General features: G+C 39.4%; 1 long non-coding RNA gene across 1 annotated transcript in view; it reads left to right on the top strand.

Moving 5' to 3' along the window:
• LOC134760083 (uncharacterized) overlaps positions 1 to 12,780 on the top strand; it is a 24,034-nt gene extending 11,254 nt beyond the window's left edge. The window contains exon 3 of the long non-coding RNA XR_010136981.1: positions 4,582 to 12,780. This is a non-coding gene — a long non-coding RNA (uncharacterized LOC134760083). The remainder of the gene's footprint in view (positions 1 to 4,581) is intronic.

Genomic DNA, 12,780 nt, shown 5'->3' with positions numbered 1-12,780 from the left:
TTTGCTATAATAAAAAAATTTTTAAAAGGTAGTTCAGAAGCTGTGGATGGATTTCTATACATGTATCAGAGGTTGAAAAGGGGACAATTTATAGAGTAAGAGTATAGTACAATGAAAAAAAAACAAAATGCATAAGGCAATTTCAAAAAGAATTCCAAAGATAAATATCACCAAATTATATTCTATGTTAAACTGAAATGTGTGATTTGAAATATTTTGCTCAAGTATTTCTCCTGCCTTTTTTTGTCTAAGCTCATGACTATAGATAGTAGTAGCAGAAAATGTAATTGTTAGACTGAAGTGAACTTTGAATATTGTCACAATTTTAGAAATGAAAGAGATGCTTGCTGTATTAGAGTTCTCTAGAGGGCCAGGACTAATAGAGTAGATGTATATATAAAGCAGAGTTTATTAAGGAGTATTGACTCACAAGATCACAAAGTGAAGTCCCACAGTAGGCCATCTGCAAGCTGAGGAGCAAGGAAGCCAGTCCAAGTCCCAAAACCTCAAAAGTAGGGAAGCCAACAGTGCAGCCTTCAGTCTGTGGCCAAATGCTCTAGAGCCCCTGGCAAACCACTGGTTTAAGTCCAAGAGTCCAAAAGCTGAAGAACTTGGAGTCCGATGTTTGAGGGCAGGAAGCATCCAGCACGGGAAGACTCCACTAGTCTAGCCACGCTGGCAGCTTATTAGATGGTGGCTACCCAGATTGAGGGTGAGTCTGCCTCTCCCAGTCCACCGATTCAAATGTTAGTCTCCTTTGGCGACACCCTCATGGACACACCCAAGAATGATACTTTGCATCCTTCAATCCAATTAAGTTGACAGTATTAACCACCACACTTGCTTTAGAGGTAAGACACCACAGGTTCAGATAAATTGATTATATAGATACATAGTGAAAGATCTGTCTAGAATGGATCCTTTGACTTTCATTACAGTATTATTTAGGCTTTGTATTAAGCAGGCTAGATTCTAATCTTTTAAAAAATAATGAAACATTTGATTATTTCTTCTCTATTAGGAAATTCCTATATTTTTTAATTTAAAAAATGTATTTCAATAGTTGGGTAAAGGTAGTTTTGTTACATGGATAAGTTCTTTAGTGGTAAAGGAAATTCTTAAACATGAATTTTCTGTGGTATAGTTTACAGCTATGTCTTCTACTCATGCTTTTTTTTTTTTTTTTTTTTTGATTTTCTTTTTTTTTTTTTTCTTTTATTGTAATAATAATAATTATTATTATTATTATACTTTAGGTTTTATGGTACATGTGCCCAATGTGCAGGTAAGTTACATATGTATACATGTGCCATGCTGGTGCACTGCACCCACCAACTCGTCATCTAGCATTAGGTATATCTCCCAATGTTATCCCTCCCCCCTCCCCCCAACCCACAACAGTCCCTGAAGTGTGATGTTCCCCTTCCTGTGTCCATTTGTTCTCATTGTTCAATTCCCACCTATGAGTGAGAATATGCGGTGTTTGGTTTTTTGTTCTTGCGATAGTTTACTGAGAATGATGATTTCCAATTTCATCCATGTCCCTACAAAGGACATGAACTCATCATTTCTTATGGCTGCATAGTATTCCATGGTGTATATGTGCCACATTTTCTTAATCCAGTCTATCATTGTTGGACATTTGGGTTGGTTCCAAGTCTTTGCTATTGTGAATAATGCGGCAATAAACATACGTGTGCATGTGTCTTTATAGCAGCATGATTTATAGTCCTTTGGGTATATACCCAGTAATGGGATGGCTGGGTCGAATAGAATTTCTAGTTCTAGATCCCTGAGGAATCGCCACACTGACTTCCACAAGGGTTGAACTAGTTTACAGTCCCACCAACAGTGTAAAAGTGTTCCTATTTCTCCACATCCTCTCCAGCACCTGTTGTTTCCTGACTTTTTAATGATCGCCATTCTAACTGGTGTGAGATGGTATCTCATTGTGGTTTTGATTTGCATTTCTCTGATGGCCAGTGATGGTGAGCATTTTTTCATGTGTCTTTTGGCTGCATAAATGTCTTCTTTTGAGAAGTGTCTGTTCATGTCCTTCGCCCACTTTTTGATGGGGTTGTTTGTTTTTTTCTTGTAAATTTGTTGGAGTTCATTGTAGATTCTGGATATTAGCCCTTTGTCAGATGAGTAGGTTGCGAAAATTTTCTCCCATTTTGTAGGTTGCCTGTTCACTCTGATGGTAGTTTCCTTTGCTGTGCAGAAGCTCTTTAGTTTAATTAGATCCCATTTGTCAATTTTGGCTTTTGTTGCCATTGCTTTTGGTGTTTTAGACATGAAGTCCTTGCCCATGCCTATGTCCTGAATGGTATTGCCTAGGTTTTCTTCTAGGGTTTTTATGGTTTTAGGTCTAACATTTAAGTCTTTAATCCATCTTGAATTGATTTTTGTATAAGGTGTAAGGAAGGGATCCAGTTTCAGCTTTCTACATATGGCTAGCCAGTTTTCCCAGCACCATTTATTAAATAGGGAATCCTTTCCCCATTTCTTGTTTTTCTCAGGTTTGTCAAAGATCAGATGGTTGTAGATATGTGGCATTATTTCTGACGGCTCTGTTCTGTTCCATTGATCTATATCTCTGTTTTGGTACCAGTACCATGCTGTTTTGGTTACTGTAGCCTTGTAGTATAGTTTGAAGTCAGGTAGCGTGATGCCTCCAGCTTTGTTCTTTTGGCTTAGGATTGACTTGGCGATGCGGGCTCTTTTTTGGTTCCATATGAACTTTAAAGTAGTTTTTTCCAATTCTGTGAAGAAAGTCATTGGTAGCTTGATGGGGATGGCATTGAATCTGTAAATTACCTTGGGAAGGATGGCCATTTTCATGATATTGATTCTTCCTACCCATGAGCATGGAATGTTCTTCCATTTGTTTGTATCCTCTTTTATTTCCTTGAGCAGTGGTTTGTAGTTCTCCTTGAAGAGGTCTTTCACATCCCTTGTAAGTTGGATTCCTAGGTATTTTATTCTCTTTGAAGCAATTGTGAATGGGAGTTCACTCATGATTTGGCTCTCTGTTTGTCTGTTATTGATGTATAAGAATGCTTGTGATTTTTGCACATTGATTTTGTATCCTGAGACTTTGCTGAAGTTGCTTATCAGCTTAAGGAGATTTTGGGCTGAGATGATGGGGTTTTCTAGATATACTATCATGTCATCTGCAAACAGGGACAATTTGACTTCCTCTTTTCCTAATTGAATACCCTTGATTTCCTTCTCCTGCCTAATTGCCCTGGCCAGAACTTCCAACACTATGTTGAATAGAAGTGGCGAGAGAGGGCATCCCTGTCTTGTGCCAGTTTTCAAAGGGAATGCTTCCAGTTTTTGCCCATTCAGTATGATATTGGCTGTGGGTTTGTCATAAATAGCTCTTATTATTTTGAGATACGTCCCATCAATACCTAATTTATTGAGAGTTTTTAGCATGAAGAGTTGTTGAATTTTGTCAAAGGCCTTTTCTGCATCTATTGAGATAATCATGTGGTTTTTGTCTTTGGTTCTGTTTATATGCTAGATTACATTTATTGATTTGCGTATATTGAACCAGCCTTGCATCCCAGGGATGAAGCCCACTTGATCATGGTGGATAAGCTTTTTGATGTGCTGCTGGATTCTGTTTGCCAGTATTTTATTGAGGATTTTTGCATCAATGTTCATCAAGGATATTGGTCTAAAATTCTCTTTTTTTGTTGTGTCTCTGCCAGGCTTTGGTATCAGGATGATGCTGGCCTCATAAAATGAGTTAGGGAGGATTCCCTCTTTTTCTATTGATTGGAATAGTTTCAGAAGGAATGGTACCAGCTCCTCCTTGTACCTCTGGTAGAATTCGGCTGTGAACCCATCTGGTCCTGGACTTTTTTTGGTTGGTAAGCTATTGATTATTGCCATAATTTCAGCTCCTGTTATTGGTCTATTCAGAGATTGAACTTCTTCTTGGTTTAGTCTTGGGAGGGTGTATGTGTTGAGGAATTTATCCATTTCTTCTAGATTTTCTAGTTTATTTGCATAGAGGTGTTTGTAATATTCTCTGATGGTAGTTTGTATTTCTGTGGGATTGGTGGTGACATCCCCTTTATCATTTTTTATTGCATCTATTTGATTCTTCTCTCTTTTTTTCTTTATTAATCTTGCTAGTGGTCTATCAATTTTGTTGATCCTTTCAAAAAACCAGCTCCTGGATTCATTTATTTTTTGAAGGGTTTTTTGTGTCTCTATTTCCTTCAGTTCTGCTCTGATTTTAGTTATTTCTTGCCTTCTGCTAGCTTTTGAATGTGTTTGCTCTTGCTTTTCTAGTTCTTTTAATTGTGATGTTAGGGTGTCAATTTTGGATCTTTCCTGCTTTTGATGTTTTTTATATTCTCAAGGAATTGTTAACTTCACAGCTCTCTTCTCAAGCCATTGTTCCTTTGATTCTAAGAGAGGTTGCATTGTCTTAGCTTTTAAAAATAATCTACATTATGAATTGTTGTTCAAATATCTTTCCTATCCCACTCTTACCTTGAACTGTATTTCTTCAAATATTTGTAATTGTGGGACTCAAATGATACTGACCTTATTATCTCCTAGATCTTATGCATTGCACAAAGTCAGAATACTTGGTTGCAAGTGACAGAAATTCAACTCCTCCAAAAAGGATTTATTGGTTCATGTAATTTGGAAGTGCAAGAGTGCATCTTATGGCAAGAGTGCATCTGAAGACTCAAATACTGCTGTCAAGACTCTCTCTCCAACTCTTTGTTTGCATTGCTTTATTCTTTTAGAGTCTACCCTAGTGGCAGACAAATGGCTGCCAGACAAACAAATCTCCCAGTTAAGCAATTGCAATGGAGGAAATAAACCAAATAACTCTCTACCAATGTCCGTATCTCAATTTCAGGTTCTGTGTGCATACTCCTGTGATTAGCAGCCCCAGCACTAATGCATAGAGGAGATATTTCCCAAAGGATTCTGAAGAAAAGGGGGTGGGAAAATTAGGCAGAAAAGAAGAACAATTCCTATAGTCTATTATACCAATGTTTCCCCACCTTATAGTGAAGCAACTTTTTAAACAATTCTAGGTACATTACAAACCAATGTTTCTGTCCATTTAAAATCATTTAATGTACTGCATGTTTGTCTCTTTTTGGCTGTGCAGCATTTGAATCCCTGTCCTTTCTGGAATTTTCCACTGTGAGAGATTTAGTGGGAAGGCAGGCCACATCCCCCATCATGGATGTTAAAAAATACATGTGCTTTTACTTATTTATTTTTTTGCTGTGAAGGTATTATTATTGTTATATTTTTTAATATACTGTAGTTCTCGTGCAGGTTTGTAACATAGGTATACATGTGCCATGGTGGTTTGCTGCACCCATCAACCCATCATCTACATTAGATATTTCTCCTAATGCTATCCCTCCACTTGCCCCCCACCCCACAACAGGCCCCAGTGTGTGATGTTCCCCTCCCTGTGTCCATGTGTTCTCATTTTTCAGCTCCTACTTACGAGTGAGAAAATATGGTATTTGGTTTTTTGTTCCTGTTTAAGTTTGCTGAGAATGATGGTTTCCAGTTTCATCCATGTCTGTGCAAAGGACATGAACTCATCCTTTTTAAAGGCTGCATAGTATTCCATGGTGTATTTGTGCCACATTTTCTTTATCAAGTCTGTCAGTGATGGACATTTGGGTTGGTTCCAAGTCTTTGCTATTGTGAACAGTGTTGCAATATGTGCATATGTCTTTATAATAGAATTATTTATAATCCTTTGGGAATATACCCAGTAATGGGATTGCTGGGTCAAATGGTATTTCTGGTTCTAGATCCTTGAAGAATTGCCACACTGTCTTCCACAATGGTTGAACTAATTTACACTCCCACCAACAGTGTAAAAGCATTCTTATTTCTCCACATCCTCTCCAGCATCTGTTATTTCCTGACTTTTTAATGATCACCATTCTAACTGGCATGAGATGGTATCTCATTGTGGTTTTGATTTGCCTAATGATCAGTGATGATGAACTTTTTTTCATATGTTTGTTGACTGCATAAATGTCTTCTTTTGAGAAGTGTCTGTTCATATCCTTCACCCACTTTCTGATGGAGTTGTTGTTTTCTTGTAAATTTGTGTAAGTTCCTTGTAGATTCTGGATATTAACCCTTTGTCCGATGGACAGATTACAAAAATTTTCTCCCATTCTGTAGGTTGCCTGTTCACGCTGATGATAGTTTCTCTTGCTGTGCAGAACCTATTTAGTTTAATTAGATCCCATTAGTCAATTTTGGCTTTTGTTGCCATTGCTTTTGGTTTTTTAGTCATGGAGTCTTTGCGCATGCCTATGCCCTGAATGGTATTGCCTAGGTTTTCTTCTAGGATTTTTATGGTTTTAGGTCCTACGTTTAAGTCTTTAATCCGTCTTGAGTTAATTTTTGTGTAAGGTGTAAGGAAGGGGTCTACTTTTAGTTTCCTGCATATGGTTAGCCAGTTTTCCCAACACTATTTATTAAATAGGGAATCCTTTCCCCCATTGCTTGTTTTTGTCCGGTTTGCCAAGGATCAGATGGATGTAGATGTGTGATGTTATTTCTGAGGACTCTGTTCTGTTCCATTGGTCTATATCTCTGTTTTGGTACCAGTACCTTGCTGTTTTTGTTACTGTAGCCTTGTAGTATAGTTTGAAGTCAGATAGCATGCCTCCAGCTTTCTTCTTTTTGCTTAGGATTGTCTTGGCTATACAGGGTCTTTTTTGGTTCCATATTAAGTTTAAAGTAGATTTTATAATTCTGTGAAGAAAGTCAATGGTAGCTTGATAGGGATAGCATTGAATCTACAAATTATTTTGGGCAGTATGGCCATTTTCACAATATTGATTTTTCCTATCCATGAACATGGAATGTTTTTCCATTTGTTTGTGTCCTCTCTTATTTCCTTGAGCAGTGGTTTGTAGTTCTCCTTGAAGAGGTTCTTTATATCCCTTGTAAGTTGTATTCCTAGGTATTTTATTCTCTTTGTAGCAATTGTGAATGGGAATTCACTCATGATTTGGCTCCCTGTTTGTCTATTATTGGTGTATAGGAATGCTTGTGATTTTTGCACATTGATTTTGTATCCTGAGACTTTGCTGAAGTTGCTTATCAGCTTAAGGACATTTTGGGCTGTTGATTGGGTTTTCTAAATATACAATCATGTCATCTGCAACCAGAGACAATTTGACTTCCTCTCTTTCTATCTGAATACCCTTTATTTCTTTCTCTTGCCTGATTGTCCTGGCCAGAACTTCCAATACTATATTGAATAGGAGTGGTGAGAGATGGCATCCTTGTCTTGTGGTGATTTTCAAAGGGAATGCTTCCAGCTTTTGCCCATTCAGTATGATATTGGCTGTGGGTTTGTCATAAATAGCTCTTATTATTTTGAGATATGTTCCATCAGTACCTAGTTTATTGAGAGCTTTTAGCATGAAGGGGTGTTGAATTTTATCAAAGGATAAATGCACCAATAACAGACAAACAGCCAAATCATGAGTGAACTCCCATTCACAATTGCTTCAAAGAGAATAAAATACCTAGGAATCCAACTTACAAGAGATGTGAAGGACGTCTTCAAGGAGAACTACAAACCACTGCTCAATGAAATACAAGAGGACACAAACAAATAGAAGAACATTCCATGCTCATGGATAGGAAGAATCAATATCGTGAAAATGGCCATACTGCCCAAGGTCATTTATATATTCAATGCCATCCCCATCAAGCTACCAGTGACTTTCTTCACAGAATTGGAAAAAACTACTTTAAAGTTCATATGGAACCAAAAAAGAGCTCGCATTGCCAAGACAATCCTAAGCCAAAAGAACAAAGCTGGAGGCATCACACTACCTGACTTCAAACTATACTGCAAGGCTACAGTAACCAAAACAGCATGGTACTGGTACCAAAACAGAGATATAGACCAATGGAACAGAACAGAGCCCCTGGAAATAATATCACACATCTACAACCATCTGATCTTTGACAAACCTGACAAAAACAAGAAATGGGGAAAGGATTCCCTATTTAATAAATGGTGCTGGGAAAACTGGCTAGCCATATGTAGAAAGCTGAAACTGGATCCCTTCCTTACATCTTATACAAAAATTAATTCAAGATGGATTAAAGACTTAAATGTTAGACCTAAAACCATAAAAACCCTAGAAGAAAACCTAGGCAATACCATTCAGGACATAGGCATGGGCAAGGACTTCATGTCTAAAACACCAAAAGCAATGGCAACAAAAGTCAAAATTGACAAATGGGATCTAATTAAACTGAAGAGCTTCTGCACAGCAAAAGAAACTGCCATCAGAGTGAACAGGCAACCTACAGAATGGGAGAAAATTTTTACAATCTACCCATTTGACAAAGGGCTAATATCCAGAATCTACAAAGAACTTAAACAAACTTACAAGAAAAAATCAAACAACTCCATCAAAAATTGGGCGAAGGATATGAACAGACACTTCTCAAAAGAAGACATTTATGCAGCCAACAGACACATGAAAAATGCTTATCATCACTGGCCATCAGAGAAATGCAAATCAAAACCACAGTGAGATACCATCTCACACCAGTTAGAATGGTGATCATTAAAAAGTCAGAAAACAACAGGTGCTGGAGAGAATGTGGAGAAATAGGAACACTTTTACACTGTTGGTGGGACTATAAACTAGTTCAACCATTGTGGAAGACAGTGTGGCGATTCCTCAAGGATCTAGAACTAGAAATACCATTTGACCAAGCCATCCCATTACTAGGTATATACCCAAAGGATTATAAATCATGCTCCTATAAAGACACATGCACACGTGTGTTTATTGCAGCACAATTCACAATAGCAAAGACTTGGAACCAACCCAAATGTCCATCAATGATAGACTGGATGAAGCAAATGTGGCACATATACACCATGGAATACTATGCAGCCATAAAAAAGGACGACTTCATGTCCTTTGTAAGGACACGGATGGAGCTGGAAACCATCATTCTGAGCAAACTATTGCAAGGACAGAAAACCAAACACCGCATGTTCTGACTCATAGGTGGGAAGAACAATGAGAACACTTGGACACAGGATGGGGAGCATCATACACCAGGGTCTGTTGTAGGGTGGGAGAAGGGGGAGGGCATAGCATTAGGAGATATACCTAATGTAAATGACGAGTTAATGGGTGCAGCACACCAACATGGCAGATGTATACATATGTAACAAACCTGCATGTTGTGCACATGTACCCTAGAAGTTAAAGTATAATAATAATAAATACAAATTAAAAAATTTAAAAAAACTCTCAGCATTTGCTTGTCTGTAAAGGATTTTATTTCTCCTTTGCTTATGAAGCTTAGTGTGGCTGAATCTGAAATTCTGGTTTGAAAATTCTTTAAGAATGTTGAATATTGCCCCCCTACCCCTTGTAAGGTTTCTGCAGAGAGACCTGCTGTTAGTTTGATGGGCTTCCCTTTGTGGGCAACCTGACCGTTCTCTCTGGCTGCCCTTAACATTTTTTCTTTCATTTCAACCTTGGTGAATCTGAAGATTATGTGTCTTGGGGCTGCTTTTCTTTGTGCTGTTCTCTGTATTTCCTGAATTTGAATGTTGACCTGTCTTGCTAGGTTGGGGAAGTTCTCCTGGATAATATCCTGAAGGGTGTTTTCTAACTTGGTTCCATTCTCCCCATCACTTTCAGGTACACCAATCAAATGTAGGTTTAGTCTTTTCACATAGTCCCATATTTCTTGGAGGCTTTGTTCATTCGTTTTTATTCTTTTTCCTCTAATCTTGTCTTCATGTTTTATTTCATTAAGTTGATCTTCAATCTCTGATCTTTTCTTCCGCTTGAACAATTCAGCTATTGATACTTGTGTGTGCTTCACAAAGTTCTTGTGCTGTGTTTTTCACTCCATCAGGTCATTTATGTTCTTCTCTAAATGGTTATTCTAGTTAGCAATTCCTCTAACCTTTTTTCAGGGTTTTTAGCTTCCCTGCATTGGGTTAGAATATACTCCTTTAGCTCAGAGGAGTTTGTTATTACCCACCTTCTGAAGCCTACTTCTATCAGTTCGTTAAACTCATTCTCTGTCCAGTTTTGTTCCCTTGCTGGCAAGGAGTTGTGATCCTTTAGAGGAAAAGTGTTCTGGTTTTGGGAATTTTTAGTCTTTTTGTGCTGGTTTTTCCTCATCTTCGTGAATTTATGTACCTTTGGTCTTTACCTTTTAGTCTTTGATGTTGGTAACCTTCAGAGGGAGTTTCTTTTTGTTGATGATGATGCTATTCCTGTTTGTTTGTTTTCCTTCTAACAGTCACACCGCTCTGCTGTAGGTCTGCTGGAGTTTGCTGGAGGTCCACTGCAGACCCTGTTTGCCTGGGTATCACCAGCGGAGGCTGCAGAACAGCAAAGATTGCTGCCTGTTCCTTCCTCTGGCGGCTTTATCCCAGAGGGGCACCTGCCAGATGCCAGCCAGAGCTCTCCTATATGGGGTGTCTGTCTACCCCTGCTGGGAAGTGTCTCCCAGTCAGGAAGCACAGGGGCCAGGGACCCACTTGAGGAGGCAGTCTGTCCCTTAGCAGAGCTTGAGCACTGTCCTGGGAGATCTGCTGCTCTCTTCAGAGCCAGCAGGCAGGAACGTTTAAGTCTGCTGAAGCTGCGCCGACTGTTGCCCCTTCCCCCAGGTACTCTGTCCCAGGGAGATGGGAGTTTTATCTATAAGCCTCTGACTGGGGCTGCTGCCTTTCTTTCAGAGATGCCCTGCCCAGAGAGGAGGCAGTCTGGCTACAGCAGCTTTGCCGAGCTTCGGTGGGCTCCACCCAGTTCGAACTTTTTGACAGCTTTGTTTACACTGGTTTAAACCGCCTACTCAGTCCTCAGTAATGTGTACGCCACTCTCCCCACCAAGCTCGAGTGTCCTAGGTTGACTTCAGATTGCTGTCCTGGCAGCGAGAATTTCAAGCCAGTGGATCTTAACTTGCTGGGCTTCATTGGGGTGGAATCCACTGAGCTAGACCACTTGGCTCCCTGGCTTCAGCCCCCTTTCCAGGGAAGTGAACGGTTCTGTGTCACTCTCATTCCAGGCACCACTGGGGTATGAAAAAATAACTCCTGCAGCTAGCTAGGTGTCTGCCCAAACGGCCTTCCAGTTTTGTGCTTGAAACCCAGGGCCCTGGTGGTGTAGGCACCCGAGGGAATCTCCTGGTCTGAAGGTTGCAAAGACTGTGGGAAAGGCCTGTATCTGGGCTGGAATGCACCATTCCTCAAGGCACGGTCCCTCAAGGCTTCCCTTGGTTAGGGGAGGGAGTTCCCTGACCCCTGCGCTTCCCGGGTGAGGCAGTGCCTCACCTGCTTCTGCTTGCATTCCATGGGCTGCACACACTGTCTAACCAGTCCCAATGAGATGAGCCGGGTACCTCTGTTGGAAATGCAGTAATCACCCACCTTCTGTGTTGATCTCGCTGGGAGCTACAGACTGGAGCTGTTCCTATTTGGCCATCTTTCCAGCCACCCCCTGCCTTTCTTTAATAACTAAAGTTGTGGCGGGCAACCTAAGTTTAGCTATCTTCTTCCTGGGCCTTTCAGTGTAGAACATGGGAAGCAAAGAAGCAGGAATATTTAGAATTCATTTTGATGGCAACAGAAACATCAAGGCCTTATTGGGCTCATCTAGTGGCACCCATGCCTGTGGCAGCAGCATGGCACTGGCACCATAATTAAGGTGATCCTGTGACATGATACTGTCTGGGGTATTGACCACCATGATCCGCTTGTTCTCATTCTATGAGCCTGGTTTCTCAGCCTTTCTGTTCTGTGAACTATCCTATGAGCTATATCCAGAGTAATTTTCTTTTGCTTGCAACAAAAGCCACTGAGTGATACACTCCGCTAATAATTTTTAGCCAAGATATTTTGAGGTACAATTATTTTCTCTAAGATGCTAATAATTGGTGAATTTAAGTATGATTTCTTTTTCATCTTAATGTATTTAACAGCTTCAAATTCTAGGGTTTATTCTTTCATGACCTCCTTTTTGTACTGACATTAAACCACTTCCAGTGACTTTCTTTTATGACTCATTCAGAACCAATTGCTTCTTTCATTTTGCCATTATCCAGTTTATGCTCTTCCATAAAATCTACTTTTGTTCTTTGCTTTTTCATTTTTCGTTAAGTTGTATCTTTCTGCTATAATTTTAGTACAAAAGTCCTTCACATCTCTTTTCTGGGAACATTCCTGTATCAGTTAAGATAAGGTTGTACTTCTTGTAACAGAGAAACCATAATAATAGTGGTTTAACATGATATAAACTTATTTCTTGCCATATAAGTTAATTATTCCAGGGTCAGAATGGCAGTTCTATGGACTAGTGGGACAGTCCCATTTATTATGCTGTCATCTTTAAGGTCTTTTTCCTCCTGGTCCAGCCAGACTTCCTCCATCATAATCTTGTTCCAAGCTACAGGATGAATGGAAGGGAAATTTTTCTTCCTTTCCTTTTTAAGAAGACTTCCAGTAAGTTTCCATACAACACTACCACATATAAGTCATTTGCCAAAACAAAGGGCCACATTTAACTGCAAGAGAAGCACTATTCCTAGCTAATAATCAGGGTTCTTTTACTAAGGGAGAATGACAGAACAGGCCCGGGAGGCAATTGACTGTCTCCTCCACAATTTCTACTTCTTTTGACTATCTCTAAGTAATTTACCATCTTTCTAGATAAAACAGTTTATTTTGTGTTTTAGGACTAATTTGTAAATTT

This window comes from Pongo abelii, chromosome 15 (assembly GCF_028885655.2).
Source record: "Pongo abelii isolate AG06213 chromosome 15, NHGRI_mPonAbe1-v2.0_pri, whole genome shotgun sequence".
NCBI lineage: Eukaryota > Metazoa > Chordata > Mammalia > Primates > Hominidae > Pongo > Pongo abelii.
Note: the sequence above shows the minus strand (reverse complement) of the source record. Positions and strands in the feature narration are given on the sequence as shown.